General features: G+C 34.4%; 1 protein-coding gene and 1 long non-coding RNA gene across 4 annotated transcripts in view; one reads left to right on the forward strand and one right to left on the reverse strand.

Annotated features, from left to right (window-relative positions):
• Positions 1 to 15942, reverse strand: part of CNTN3 (contactin 3) — a 453041-nt gene that overhangs the window by 227670 nt on the left and 209429 nt on the right. The window lies entirely within an intron of this gene.
• LOC103092585 (uncharacterized) lies at positions 79 to 15605 on the forward strand. Of its 2 annotated transcripts, none has more exons than XR_008913376.1 (3): positions 79 to 285; positions 14974 to 15073; positions 15304 to 15605. It is a non-coding gene; the product is annotated as an uncharacterized LOC103092585 (long non-coding RNA). The 2 variants fall into 2 exon arrangements; XR_470715.2 differs by having other exon boundaries at positions 81 to 285; positions 14974 to 15065.

Here is a 15942-nt window from a genome sequence, read left to right on the forward strand (position 1 = left end):
CAAGCCTAATTTATTTTCAGCTGGTGTAGAGAAGTGGCCACACCAGTCCCTTCCCCCATTACTAAAGCATCTAACTTCAGCAATGGTTCTGCTTAACAATTGTAGTCTGGAAAATTCCAGTGGCTGTTCTGACTGTAAATCTCTTGGGTAACATGCCAGGATTAGGCTGCATTAATGGGCTCAGAAGGCCTGGATAGATAAGGGAAATGATGTATTTCTCTAAAAGCAAAGGAAAATACTTAAAACCATAACTTAATGGAAGTGCAGGAACCGATCAAAATGTAGGTGAGTATAATCTCTTTATGTACTTTGTAGGTGGTACAAGTTGGTAAAACTCTAGTATTTCTATTGATTTCAAAGGAGGAAAGTTCAATTGTCTAAACTGAAGGGATTATTAAGTATTCTTATGAAGAGGAATAAAAAATTAACAAACAGTTAATTCCTAGGTTTTTAAAAACATATTCTAAATAATCTTTGTTATGTCTGGTATAAAAAATTTTTGGCAGATAAAAATGACAATAATTATTTAGATCAATGATTTTGAAATGCCACTTTACTTGTTTACAAAAAATTCAAATTACCAAGATTATACTCAGTAGAAAAATAAAATCTGGTTACCAAGAGATTTTATGTGTATATTCAACACACTATAAAAATAAAGTAAATAAAATTATTTCAAAGGCCAATAATAGAGAGATAAAATGTCTCCAAAATTTCCTCCACAAATATACCATGATCAAATGGTGGGAAAAAAAAAAACTTTCTTAAACAAAGTTCTTTTCCTGATTCTCCCAGGTCCTTTTGAAATACTTGACTCACGGTACAGAGATGACCAGGGGCTTTGAAATGATAACTCATCTGAAAACAAGTTGTGACAAGTTCTACCATGTGGAAAACTATAAATATGACTATATTGTTTGCCAAGGATCTCTTTAGCTATATGAAAACCAAACTCAACAGCAATCTGGCTACTTGATACAATTCATTCATTCATTCATTTTTATTCATTCATTCATCTGTTCATTCATTTTTCCATTTTATTTATAGCTATGGGAACCATTTAAAATTAATATAAAAATGGTTCTTTAATGTACATAGGCCCCCACATTCCTTTTTCAGTGATGGTGGAAGAATAACAGAAAAGGGAGAAAAGAGTGCTAAGAATCATAGGATTTCAACCCTATCTACAAACATTAGTTCTATAAATGTGAGATTCTCTGCCAACAAACAACGAGAGGGCACAGACTTGTAAGAACTGAATCATATAAATCGTGACATTCCCATTACAAACAAAACAAGAAGATAAGTGGAAGTAGTAACTAAATCAAAAGATCCCTCAAATATTCTCCTTCGAGACACAAGTAAAAGGAATTGGGAGAATTGGTTTTATCACACGTCCAGAAGCAAGTCAAAACTGTCATGGGACACTTGGACATGTTGTATTTTGGTGATCTTGATAAGTATTTGCAAAAAGAAAATATTACCAAGAAGTAAATGCTATTCTTTTGCTGAAGACAAGGAAGCAGATTTCACAAATATATTAGTAAGACTATCTTTCAATTTGTAAATCAGAAGCAAAGTAAAACAAAAAAACAAGAGAGGTCACAGGTCAGAGCCTCATACCATACATCAAGAAAATTTTCTTCAACAACTGCTTTTATCACATGGGTCGATGGGGATATGACTGGAGAAGTAGACTCTAAAAGATGACCTGAGTGTAAATATTAATAATATGGAAATAGGTCTTGATCAATGACACATGTTAATCCCAGTAGAATTGCGTGTCAAACATGGGAGGGGTTTGAGGAGAGGGGAGGTAAAGAACACGAGTTTTGTAACCATAGAATAGAAAAATATTCTAAATCATCTAATTAAATATAATTTTCAAAAAAATTATTATTATTATTACTGAAAGAGATAACATACAATATGAATGAAGTTGGTATTTTGTTTTTCTTAAAAAAAAGAATACTTTCTTCTAGAAAGCAAAATAAAACTGGGAGGCACTAAACATAATGTCCACAAAACAGTATTGCTATTGAAGTATTACATCCTAACCAAAAACAAACAACAAACAAACAACTATTCAGTGATGTAAAATTAATTTCTTAATCAACTGTTTTTGGTAATAGCCAAGTTTATTAAAGAAAATATTAGTATCAATACCAAATTAGAAGATTAAAAATAAGAAACAACAATATTCAATAGCGTCAACTTCAGTCTGACCTATTTTAAAGAGTTCTTTATACAGAAAATGGGAGAAAAGTAAAAGAATAGGCATTAAGAGGATTATTACAGCTTCCTAAGGATATATAACTAACCTAAATCAAGTCTCACAATAAGTAGATCAAAACAACCTAAAAATAATCTTGGTTGGCAAACACTTGGACTATTTCCTATCTTGAGTACTCATATTCTACAGGAAATAATTTTTATATTTGAATTTTATGGTAGACATCCAACACAATATTGCAGAGAAGGGCAAGAATAAAAATTTTTTTTTAACTTTATGGAAAAGGATGGATTATGGAAGAATAAAATTATGAGTAATATTTCCTCATAAAACAAAAAGAAAGCATTGGGAGAGAAGTAGTGATGCTTACAGATAGCTTGGCAAAAGAACCAATCAACTAAAATCACCTAGAGAGAATTCAAACAGTAAAACCAGAAAGAAAAAAATGAGGGAAATTATCTATATTCTTATAAGAAAGTATTTTCTGTCAGTGAGAGTAAAACCATCACATTTGGACTCTACTTTAACAGTACCCAATGTGCTAAATGAGAAATTGGAAATAGCACTATAGAAACCAAAAACAAAATTATTTTGACTTTCCCAACTCCTGAAAATCTTTATGAGAAAAAAAATATAAATGTATCAAGGGAATCATTGATTAAGGTATGAAAATGGAAGAATTAGACTTTTGTACATACAGCAGACTGTTTGCAGTCACAAAATTGAGTAAGGTGTGAAAAATACTAATTATATTAATTCTATAGATACTAGTTATAGTATTGAGCTGATCTTATAATGAGCTCGCTGTCTATTGACTACATACAGCCAATTGTTACAGGATCCTACTTAGATTCCTGAATCCTTAAATGTACCCACCATTAGAGTATTCTTGGATCCAAGATTTAGAATAGGAAAAGACATCAGAAGCCTTTAAAACTAACCTTCTCATTTTACAGATAAAGAAACTGAGGTACAGAAAGTTTAACTTGTTTTCCTAGAGTTGAAGTAGGATTAGAACCTATCTTCCTGACTCCAATGCCATTGTCCAATGCTGCTTCTCAATGAACCTATTAATGTCATACAAAAGACTTTGAAAGATATGGTAACATAACTTTTTCAAAATTATTAATATTTGATATTAATGTGTTCAATCTGAATTAAACAAGATATAAAATAAGGAGACATTTTGTTCATCTAAGTTATTTACTAACATCCTGAAGGATGTCTAGCATAAAATCAAATATAAAATCTATTCCCTATTGAGGGTGTAAGCCTCAAGATACGTCCTTTTCAGATTGGCATTATGCTGATTGCCTCAATTCCCAGACCCTTGCAGAGACTTCCAGTGAGATCCCTAATTACCCAAAAGAGTTTAGCCTAATTATCTACACAAGGTAAAAGGAAATAAAGAATGTCTGTTGCCCAGTTTTGCTCTTCAAATTGAATGGAGAATCTATAGAGTTTCTCCATCAGTATGTCTATCTTGGAAGGATACTGTGGGTCAACAATGTAGGAGCCAGAACTAAATAGAAAAAGGAGACTGAATTGCTTGCAAATTTTGAGACCATTTGATGACCTGAAATAAATTACCAACATTGAAAAATTCATTTTTTTCTGTAATAAAATTGCTGGTGGAGTTGTGAACTGATCTCATCATTGTGGAGGGCAATTTGGAATTATGCCCAAAGGGTCATAAAAGAATGCATGCCTTTTGATCCAGCAATACCACTACTGGCTCTGTGCCAGGAACTATTTGTATAAAAATATCTATAGCTGCACTTTTTGGGGTAGCAAAGAATTAAAAACTAAAGGGATGTCCCTCCATTGGGGAATAGCTGAACAAATTCTGGTAGATGATGGTGATGGAATACTGTTATGCTATAAAGAATGATGAACAGGTGATTTCAGAAAAAGCTGGAAAGACCTACATGAACTGATGCAGAGAAAAATGAGCAGAACCAGCAGAACATTATACATAGCAACTGCAATACTGTGGAATGATCCATTGTGATAGACTTTTTTTCTAACAGCTAACAATGATCCAGGACAATTCTTAGGGACTTTCAAAAGAAGGCTATCCACCTTCCGAGGAAGAACTGTTGGAGTAAAAATGCTAAGCAAAAGATGATTTAACACTTGTTTTATGGGGGACGTGATTTGGGGTTTTGGTTTTATAAGATTATTCTCTTATAAAAATTAATAACATGGAAAAAATAAAAACATGTTTTGAGTGATAATATATGTACAGTCCAGATTGTACAACCTCCTTAGCTTAATTATCTACACGAGGGAGGTGGGAACAACTAATGGGTAACAGGAAAATGCATAGTAAGTGTGAGCAAGTTACCACACATTCATTGCCAATGAAGAATTAATTAAACAGGGAAAATAGAATAAATTGCATTAGTAGAAAGATTCTGTGACCAGAGAAATAGATGGGTATAACCCATGGCATAATTGATATGTTCCACTGGGAGTGACACCATATCTTGATATATACAAGAAGGTCTCCATAATCTTGGGTTGGACCCTCTACAAATGATTTAAAGATGCATTCAAGCTGAGAAATAGTAGAAAGGCTTCAGCCTTCCTATATACTAGTAGAGGAAGAAGACATGGTAGATTATAGACGAAGTCAAAGTATCAGAATACTTTCATCTTAAATTTGCATGATTCATCATTTCATTTAAGAGAATAAAAAGACAGAGCAGAATGACTTACTACCTGTGTGACAGGCAAGTCCTTAATCTCCCCCAGCCTCAATTTCCTCATCTACAAAAAATGAGGGTGTTGTGCTAACTGGTTGTCAAGCTCTTTTCGAATTCTAAATGTTTGATCATATGAATGCATCACTCAATAACCACAGTTGTATACCAACAAAAATAATACAAATAACTTTCTGGTATTTTTAAGGACTTTCTTTTATTCTGGTGAGATATTTATTGCCCTAAAAGAGTTTATCACAGAGACAGACTATAGCTTCTATAACATAGGTATTGAGCTCACCCATACTTTCACTAATTCATTAAGTGAGATAATCCATTAAACATTATATGCAATGGCTTCAAATACAATAATTAAAGCATAAATGTATATTTTACACGTGTGCATATGCCTATATATACATCTATGTCTAGGTATAAACACAATACCTTTTGAAAAATCTTAAAGCATATTCAGTTGAGAAGAAATTTGTCAGCTAAGATTTTAGGTATTTTCCTAATTCTATAAATTACCAATTAAGCTCCAGAAAAAATAAATTATACATATGTATGTAATAATAATCAAACAGTTTATTACTGAGTACCTACTATATGGCAAGGACTGGGGAGTAATAGAAGGGAAGAAATTGACTTGATACCAGAATATAGAGTTTTGGACATCTAATTCTGATTTCCTTCTACTTAGCAGAACAAGCAGGCCAGAAGTTTGTCCTGATTTCAATGTCTCAAATAATTTTTCTTGGCAGAATAAAAGTTAAAACTACATAGGGGGCAGCTGGGTGGTTCAATAAATTGAGAGCCAGACCTACAGATGGGAGGTTTGGGGTTCACATCTGACCTCAGATACTTCCTAGCTCTGTGACCCTGGGCAAGTCACTTGAACCCCATTGCCTAGCCCTTACCTCTCTTCTGTCTTGGAACCAATACACAGTATTGACTCTAATACAGAAGGTAAGGGCTTTTAAAAAGTAAAATAAACAAACCACTATACATTCTTCCAACCATTGTTATTTATTTATTTATTTATTTTTTTTGAAACCCTTACGTTCCCTCTTGGAGTCGGCTCCAAGGCAGAAGAGTAGTAAAGGCTAGGCAATGGGGGTCAAGTGACTTGCCCAGGGTCACCCAGCTGGGAAGTGTCTGAGGCCATCTTCCAGCCATTGCAACAAAACTCCTTTGCTGGCTTTGGCATCCCTCTTAAATCTGTTTTCATCCTACAATATTCTTTGATGTTCTTTCAATTCTCCGGGGGCAGCCTTAGCCAGCAGTTTGTTCACTGAGAATGTGCCCAACCTTGCTTCCCTGTTTTTGTTCAGAATATCATTCATGGCATTCCTCCTACCTGCAATGCTTTGCCTTTTTCCCGGTGACATCCTATGAAGTCTCACACAAGCCCCAAATCACCAGCGAGCTTTTGTCCGTTAACCTGGCCTCCTCTTTCCCTTTCCTTAAATTCCCATACAAAGTGTAATGTGTAGAACATAGTTAAAGACTGGATTATATCATGTCCTGAACCATTTACTAACTGGCTCTTTTATGTAGGTCACTAGGCTATGAGCTCCAAGAGGTCAGGGGTCATGGTTCCAATTTCTTTTTAATCTTTCACAAAACCCAGAAAATGGCCAAATTTTTATAAGGGGGCCCATAAAAACTGTGTAAGCAACACGATAATGATAACTCATACAGATAATATGCCATGGTTTACAAAGTATTGTTTTGACAATTTTTTTTACAATTTGTAAATTTTTACAATTTGTAAAATTTGTAAATTTTTACAAATTTACAAAAACAATTTACAATTGTTTTTACAATTGTTTTACAAACTATTTAAATAATTTATAGCAATTGAGTCCCACCAGGGATGGAAAATACAATGAAAATGTTCTCCATTTTATATATAATAAGATCGAATTCAGAAGCAAAGTGACTCTCCCAAAGACTCACAGCTAACAGAGGTCAGATGTCAGATTCAACTCCACCTTCCTGCCTTTAAAGCTTTTCCCTCTGACTGATACTCCCAAGTATGAGTTAATATGTATGTCTTGAAAAAATCAGCAAAGGAAATGTTTGGTTTATCGGTAACAGTAACCAAGGTATCTAGAAGAAGGAGGGATTCACACCTATCACAGAGTCCTGCTGCTTTAATAGATGTTTCTCTCTCTCTCAAGGCAGAGCCGGCTCCTTTCTTGGATGTGGCTGTGTAGAGCTAATTGGCATTGTGGATTTAAAATTTTCCTACGCAAGATGTCAAATGAGTTTGCACTCATGCCGACATATCTCTCAGCAGAAGCATGACTATCTTTGAAACACTACACGTTTCCATTTTAACATTACTCTGGCTTGGGCTTCTAGTCAGTTATTTAAGGATCTCTGAAAAATAGGAATTTTAACATCTTGTCCCTTCCCCCAACTCCAGAACTACAACTTCCAGAAACACAGAATACCTTACAATCATTACTATTTCTGCATGTCAAGCTCTTTCTGGCTGTACCTGTCTCTCTGTTTATCTCTTTGAGGCTGTCTCTCAAAGTCTGTCTCTTCCAGTCTGTCTCTCCAAACATGTACATGTACATGTACAAGTCATGCTGTTACTTAATAATTATATTTCTTTTACATTGGCATTTTAAAATTAATCTCACATAACTGCTGAATTAAGAAAGAAAGAAAGAAAAAAAGAAATATATAGAAATATATATATAGAGGGGGGGAGAGGGAGAGATGGAAGGAAGGAAGGAATGAAGGAAGGAAGGAAGGAAGGAAGGAAGGAAGGAAGGAAGGAAGGAAGGAAGGAAGGAAGGAAGGAAGGATGGAAGGAGGGAAGGAAGGAAGGAAAGAAGGAAGGAAGGAAGGAAGGAAAGAAGGAAGGAAGGAAGGAAGGAAGGAAGGAAGGAAGGAAGGAAAGAAGGAAGGAAGGAAGGAAGGAAGGATGGAAGGAGGGAAGGAGGGAAGGAAGGAAGGAAAGAAGGAAGGAAGGAAGGAAGGAAAGAAGGAAGGAAGGAAGGAAGGATGGAAGGAAGGAAAGAAGGAAGGAAGGAAGGAAGGAAGGAAGGAAGGAAGGAAGGAGAAAGACAAAAGAAAACACAGTAAGAGGAAGTAATTTGGGAACAAGTAAACTTCTAGTATCACTGCAATACTCCATTTCATCCAAGTGAGTTTATAAAGAGAACTTCCCCTGAGGATGAGGATGTGATATATCATCACTCTCCTACAAACTAGTTGATATGTTAATTAGTATTGCATTGCTTTTCTCAAATTGCAGTGTGTATCTGTGTGCATGTGTGTGTGCGTGTGTGTGATTATTTTTCCCTGTTAGAAGACATTCACTGATTTTTTCTCAATTCATCTCAATAAGCCTAGATGAAAGCCATCAAAAATAGTTGCTTTAATTAAAAGACAAGCACTGCACTGAACAGCGGAGAGCATCTCTTGCTGCTTGCTTGATTTTTTTCTGGTCAAATAAATTAGATAACTGTGTTGTGACTGAAATGTTGAGGTTCCTTACCTGATGTTACACTCACTTGTTTGTATATGCCAGGTAAAGATAGGTGTATAGAAGCATTGTTACAGCAGTATCACACATGAGCAGAATTTAAATGAAAGTTTGAGCAGGGGGAGGCATACTCCGTTTACTAAAAATGCAGTTAACAAAAGCATCCCAGCTCACTTGGCAATCAGTAAGAGATCAGCCAGCCAGTCAACATTTATTGAGAATCCTCTATATTAGGCGTTAAGGTGATATACAAAAGAAACAAAAGGCCAGTGTCTCTCATCTATATCACATTGTAGTTAGGGGATGCATAGGACACAGAGCCTTAAGAAGTCCCCAAGTAACATAAGAGTAGGTAACTAGAGGAAAAGCAGGGGCAATGAGCAAAGAACAACATTATTTAAAAGGGAGAAGACCTGTGGTCAATGGAATAGCATTTAGCCCAATAAAGATGAAATGACTTCAATATGATCACATCAATGGGATCCAGAATTAGAAAATTCAGGAGAATGTTGCCACTGATATGCTTCTTTATCACAAAGAGATGTCACATTAGATGAAAAAAATCAGCATCAATTCTGCAAATAACAAAGAGACCTCTGTGGCTTCTCAATGGATTGAAATAGAATACTATACGTCAAGAAAATTAAATTTTAAAATACAACCATTTCCTTCAGCAATGATGTAAATGTGAGATCTTCATTGAAATCAGAAAGAAAATAACATCAAACTTTTATAAGTAATAGGGTATTTTAACCATCCATTTTGTCTACAAGGGAATGAGCTACAAAGCTTGAGTCATCAGGGAATCTTTTTGAAAGGGACAAGATATTTTATTTGATTATAAGTTGTGAAGATACTGAACAGAAGGAAATTTGAACCTATTGATGACTTAAAAGAATGAGTAATAAACTACATGAAGGCAGGAATTGTTTTTAATGATTTGTTTTGTTTTGAATCATTCTTTCTCTAATACTTAGCATTTAGGGGACTTCCAGGTAACAAAAAAAGGAAATTTCTCTATAAATCTAAAATATTAAGGCACTTATCTAGAGCACAAGGGGTTAAATGAATTGTATAAAGTAAATGAAATCAGTAAAGATCAGAATCCAGTCTTCTTGGCTCTGATCTAGGACTTTATCCAATATGACATGATAATTCTTGCCTTGTACATAGGACACGCTTAATAAATGTTCACTGAATAGATTAAATTTAAGCCAAAATTTTACAATAATTTGGAAAGCCTGGTTCATAACCACAGGACCACAGATTTTTGGCTAGAAGGGACAATAGCAGCTGTCAAGTCCAATGCCATCATTCTACATATAAAGAAATTAAGACCCAGAGAAATCTTATAAATCATAAATTTCAGAGAAACAAAGGAAATTGAACTGAAATGTATAGAAAAACTCAGTCTCTCCTGTGGATTAAGGTAAACCACAGTTAAATAATTTGCCCAGGGTCACTTATGAGTGTCAGAGATTGGATCTGAACGCAGGTCTTCCTGATTCCAAGTCTAGTGCTCTATCCATTGAACTACCTGGCTGCCTCCAGCTAATGGGAATGCCCTCAATGTTCAATTCTTTGACACCACAAAAAGATATAAATACTTTATAGATATCACTCTTTTTTCTTTAATCTCTTCAGGATACAGATGTGGTATGGATATTTTTGGATTAAAGAGCATAAAGAGTTTTATAGCCCTTTCAGAATAGTTCCAGATTGTTCAAGAGAATGTTGGAGCATTTCACAACTCGATCAATAATTCATTAATGTTCCAGTTTTCCACATCCTCTCCACCATTTGTTATTATTATTTTTATCATGGTAACTTGGTAGGTATAAGGAGACACCTCATACTTCTCTACTTCGAGTTTCTCTAAACAAGAGAGATTTAAATGATTATATATTATATATATGATTATAAATAGCCCCGAATGTTTCTTCTGAACATTGCCTTTTCATATTCTTTGACTATTTATCAATTGAGGAATAGCTCTTATTCTTATAAATTTGACTTAGTCCCCTGTATATTTGAGAACTGAGGCCTTTATATGAGAGAACTTTGCTTTAAAATTTTTTGGTATTACATTATTGACAATAATTCTTTGTTGCAAAATAAAATTTCCCTCATAATCTCTTTTAATTTTGTCTACTTTTGTTTTTTTTCTTTTTTTTAGATCTTAATTGCTGTTTCTCACATTTTTATCTTAGCTGAAGCACAATAGATTCTGCTACAATCTCTTATTTTAATTTTCTATGTCCTTTTGTTTCAAATATGCCTCTTGCAGATAAGTTACTAGAATTCTGGTTTCTAATCTATTTTGTTATCTGTTTCCATTATATGGGTGAATTTATGCCATTCATACTCTCAGTTACGACCACTAAGTGCATATTTTCCTCCATCTTATCTTCTCTTTTTCCTCTTTCTTCAAAGGTTCATTTTGCTTCTGACAACTTCTTCCCTTAATCTGCTCTTCCTCTTTTCACCTCACTCTTTTTCTTATTCCCTTCCCTTCCTTATTTCCTTTTTGGTTAAGAAATATTTTTCTGACCAACTGATTGTGTATGTACTGTTCTTTTTTTCAGCCAATTGCTGATAATAGTGAAGTTCAAGCATTGCCACTCACTACACCCCTTTTCTCCTCCAGTTTAAAAACTCTTCTTTGAATGATTCTGTTATGTGAGATAGGTTCTCCTATTTTTCCAATCATTATCAATGGTGAAAATTGCTTAAACAAGACACAAAAAATAAAAGCCAAGTCTGCAAGCCAAAAAGAATTAGATGTGTTGAGAGAAGGAACCAGACTCACAATAAAGTCATTCTCAGGTTTGATACCCAAAGACCCTGAGCCTTGAGATTGGTTCCCCTATACAGGTACTTTTGATATAGAAATACAAGTTTCATACATATAATATAGAGGAATCAGTAGTGTAGTACAAGTGTAAGATGAGTGTGTTGTATGACACATGTATACTACAAGCTGTGAAGGCCCTTTGTGAAGACCTTGGTGGTAATTTTGCAGAACTTACAGAATACTTACAAAGCAACATGACAGAACAATAACAGAACAAGATGGCAAAATATGTAAAATACTCATTGAACCTCATATTAAATATAATCATGAGTGGGGTATGGGATTTCACATTCACATATCTCAGTATATATGATTTTCTTACCCTATTATTTTTTAGATCATCCCAATATCTGTCTCCTTTATCTATATAGACTTCTTCTAACCATACTAATAGTAATTCCAGAACTCCCAAGTCAAGAAGAAAATATTGCAAGAAGCCAAAATGAAACAATTCAAGTATCATGGAATCACAGTCAGGATAACCCAACATTAGTATCTTCTACATTAAAAGATCTTCCAGAGAGCAAAGAAACCAGGATTTCAACCTAGAATTAACCAGTCAGCAATTTTTTAAAATATTAAAATTTGTTTTAACATGTAATTGGGGGAATTGAATATAAAACTTTAAGGAAAAAAGATAAAATGAAAGGTGGAATCAGGAAGATATGGGTTCATATTAGACTTTGAACTTTACTGGTTGTGTGAACCTGAGATAGCAAAACCTCTTTTTGCATCAGTTTCCTCACCTGTTGCACTGAGTCTAATAATAGCATCTAACTTGCAGGACTCTACAGAGAATTAGATGAGACAAGTCATGTTAAAAAAAATTGCAAATCTTAAAGTACTTGTAAATGTAAATAATTATTTTAATCACTATTAGTTATTATTACTTCTACTTTGAATATTATTGAAATAAAGTCTCTTCATATAAAAAATGGAACTGTGACAAAGTTCTTAATACTTTGTGACCTACCACAATCACTCCTTTCTGGACCAGAACTATAACCCAGAACTGCTTATGGGCAACAGAATTGCCAAAAAGTGTTCTGTCCTATATCCAGGGTTGGCTTAGGTTCTCCTATAATCTCTTTCTGACCATTTGGCCAATCCCCTTAATTTCTGGGCTAAGAACTCCAAAAGCTGCTGCTTTCACTAATGCAGTCACCTCCAAAGTCCATCACTTTGGTTACTGCCACATGTTCTCCAGACCCGATCCCATCCCTGGTGTCACCGACCTCTTTTGTCAATCTCCTAAATTAACTTTGATTATAAAAAGTCTTCATTAGACCCTTTTTTAGCTATGCTTATTTAGAATTCAATTTTACACATTATTTTAAAAATTTTTGGGAGGGAATGTTGGAAGGATACAGAAAGATCCTACATCTACTCTGATATTTTAGCTCTCGATAAAATATACTTTTTATGATAGTCTCAACAAAGAATGCATTTTAAAAGAAGATTCTTTGGTTATGTGCAAAGAATAGATTAATCAAGAAAAGAACTTGGAATAAATGGGAGAAGAAAAATCAAAGAAGATAATGCAGAGATTATCCCTAAGTTTTTTTCTGATTTTAATGGAAATATAATGTATCCTTCCTAAACAGCACTCAATCTCTCCCTACCATAATGAAATCAAAGTGATATGGAAGGAAACTCATATGGGAGACAATTAGGCAAAGGGTTGCATAAGTTGGTGAGTTTTCTGAGTCTGAAGAATCAAGTGACTGGGATGACAGGCTTTCATCGGAGGAGAATTTGCTAGATTTTAACTCTGCTACCTCTTTTTTCCCTCATCTCATGTATGTCAAAGATCAGAAAGTTTCTCAATTGATATTTATTGCAAATAGATGATAGACCTTTCCCTCTTTTACATGACAGGCTGATAAAATGCCTTTTTTCCCAAGCAAAAAGTCCAGAACTTTCAAGCTGCACACCTTGGGTTATTTCAATCAAAATCTCCAAAATGAAAGATATTTTCTATGACATAGACTTCACTGTAAAGGTAATAGTGTGGTCCTAAAAGGAGAATTATTTTGAATAAAAAGTAAGGGGCTTCTAGGTGGCTCAATGATTTGAGAGCCAAGCCTAGAGATGAGAGGTCCTGGGTTCACATCTGGCCTCAGACACTTCCTAGCTCTGTGACCCTGAGCAAGTCACTTAACCCTCACTGCCTAGCCCTTATCACTCTGATGCCTTGTAATCAATACACAGTTACTGATTCTAAGATGGAAGGTTCTGGTTTTTAAAAAAATTAAGAACCGCCCCCCCCCCCCTTTTTAAAAATAAGAATGAGTATAGATAGAACTTGGCTCAAATCCTTGGGAAAAGGAATTAAGTTTAACTTCTGTCTCTGACATAATTTGATTATTTGAGCCCTAGCAAATCATATAACTTTACTTATGCCTCAAGAAAAGCCTTTAGGATTATGAATTTCAGAGGAATAGAGAAGAGCATTATAAAGGAGGAAAACATGATAGCTTATAGAGTTTATAGTCATAGGTGTGGAGAACAATATGATTGGCTGGAAATTGGGAATACGGCACTAGCAACAACCCTTCATTCATACATCTTCAATATTTGATTTTTATCTGCAAGGACTGTTTAGCAGTATTGGGTCCAGACCTCTGGGGTCTACCTGCATCCTTCAAGGATAATAGAATTCTTTGATGTAAGAAAAGAATAGTGATTAGCAGGAGAATTGAACTTCAAAACTAAATTCAGAGACAATGAATGGTTTACAGGAAAGTTAGATCTCTATACTTAACTCTCAGACATATGAAACATGATTTAGGAGGTTATAAAAATGTTGGCGGTGACAAAAAATAAAATCAATAACAAAATAGAATTAAGTTGATTTTTCCCAGTTTCAATACTAAGGAATCACAGATGATTTTTTTTTAATTTAAGAAATTTCATCATTGTGTATACAAATCAGATAATCATCCTCAAGCATTTGAACTTATTGGTTTTCCAATGGATAGTACAGCTAAAAAACAAATTATCATCTGAATATTTTGTTAAAAATTGATGAAAAGTATCTTTTCATAAGTTAGAAGCTAAAAAAAAAACAATCAAAAACAATGCAACAAAATCTAGTAATTGAAAAGAAAAAGAATGTAAAAAAACACTAACTTCAATTAGATCTGTTTCTATGTGAAGATTCATATTTTGCAAAATGGAAAGGGATTTTGGGGGGCTCTTGGAAGTGAAGATCCTCTAGTTGTTAAAATATTTTCACTTTCAATGAGTGTAACATGTAGAGGCATGTAAGAGACAAGAGTCTCACTTTTGGTTTATATACCTTCGACAGATCTGAAGATGATCAAGACTATGAATTATACCACCTCACAAAATTATACTGTCCAAACTAGTCTTTTACTTGTCAGTCTCAAAAAAACATATTGCCTGGGAGTGGGAAGTGGCTCAAAGCATCACGATGGTAGTACATCTTCTTCTAGAAGCTTTGGAACAAATCTTCAGTAAGAATTAATTTTTTCCCTTTCACCTAACTCAGTATTTTTGAGATTCAGAGGGTAGCAACATAACTTTTATGGGAAGAACTGACATTTTGTGTAAACTTCCATGTTAAGTTAGAGAATCATAGAATTTTTAGAGCAGATAAAAACTTTGAGAGCTTATATATTTTCATATATTCCCCCTTCCAATTCTGCAGGTGAGACAAGCACGCCATAAGAAGACTGAGAGAAGTGAATGAGCATCAGAGATGAAGAAAGAAAAGGGAAAAAAATACTTCAAGCCTAAAAGGTAATGAAGTGAGCTATCATTTGGATAAAATTTCATTTTAATCCTGGTAAAAGGATGAAGAGAAGCATATCAGAGAGGGTAACACTTCACAAAGACACATAATGATGGACCTTGGTCCACTATTGGATTTCCACTTTCTACCAAAAGGTCTAGCCATTTTCCCCTCCCTATTATTGTGCCTTAGTTCTCTCTGAATGCTCTATCCCCTACCACTAATAGAATTTATTATTTATTCTAGATATCATAATGGAAAACTCTTAATCTGTAACCAACAGAAAAGCTCTCAAAGAATTCAGCATGATTAATGAGCACATCCCACTTGTCCACTACTGGAATTGTCCCAAAGATGCTTTTGGTTAGCCTGATGAAGATGCCCTTGTGCCTCGATACTTTTATTCAATTATGTAAAGCAATCATTGCATTCACCTGTGTAATAGTCCATGGAACATTAAACATAAAAGAGCCATAGTAGGACAATGACTTCTTCTCAGTGTTTCTATCTGAACTTCATTGAATAAAATATATGGAAGAGAAGAACAACTATTTTTTCCATAATTCTTTAAAGTTTACAAATCACTTGAAACATATTTCATAAATCAGCACATCTACCACATGTGTGGGAATGTGGTAGGCAATTAGACAGTCATCCTAACTTTGGGAACATGATGACAGAGAGATGTTTTTCAATGGTAGCCTTTGGAGCAAATGACTCCAGCAGCATTTCTCTACTAAAACAAACCTCAATGATCCCATTAAGCAATCCATTTTTTCAGTAGCACAAGACACATAACCATATATTTTGTACATTCCTACATTGCAGCATAAAACCAATGGTCTGAGAAAGTACTCAGGCATGGTCTTGGTTTCAATAGCAGCC

The sequence above is a fragment of the Monodelphis domestica genome, chromosome 7, assembly GCF_027887165.1.
Source record: "Monodelphis domestica isolate mMonDom1 chromosome 7, mMonDom1.pri, whole genome shotgun sequence".
In the NCBI taxonomy this organism is placed as follows: domain Eukaryota; kingdom Metazoa; phylum Chordata; class Mammalia; order Didelphimorphia; family Didelphidae; genus Monodelphis; species Monodelphis domestica.